The sequence below is a fragment of the Podarcis filfolensis genome (genome assembly GCF_964270895.1).
Source record: "Podarcis filfolensis genome assembly, chromosome: 3".
Taxonomy (NCBI): Eukaryota; Metazoa; Chordata; class Lepidosauria; order Squamata; family Lacertidae; genus Podarcis; species Podarcis filfolensis.
The window spans coordinates 43267719-43268297 of NC_139606.1; positions in this window are offsets into that span (position 1 = coordinate 43267719).

Genomic DNA, 579 nt, shown 5'->3' on the forward strand with positions numbered 1-579 from the left:
TAGATTCTCCTCATTTCCTACTTTCTAATATTTGCAAACTAGTGATGCACGTGAATTGCATTCATAGTGGCTGGCGAATTCTCTTCCTTTAAAGTTCTCTTTCTTTTAATCCAGCAGTTGTGTAAAAGAGGAAGAAAAAGGGGAAGAAAAAAAACACCCCAGCAGGTGTCGCTTCTTCTCACACCTGTTAAAGGCGCAGGAGGCCCGCTCTGGCGTTTGAAGCCAAAGACATTTTTGGAGCCCGCTTTACAAAGCAATCTCCAGCACGTTTACTCAGAAGTAAGTCCTGCTGCTTTCAACGGGTCGCCTCCTTAATTTCCTCCCGCCTTTTGCATGGTTGGCCGCATGATAAGATAGATTATTGTCAAGGGTCCCACTGTGGTGAAGACCGAAGCTTTCACAACTCCTGCATTTATTTCCACCCTCATCCATTCCCCTAATGAGGAAACAAAGCGGGGCGGTAATGGTGGTGTTGGGGGGGGGCTTAACTCTTCCTCTGAAGCGGCCTGGTGCCTTCCAGACGTTTAGACTTCAACTCCCATCAGCCTAAGTCGCGGTCCAAAATGGCCGGCCTGACCG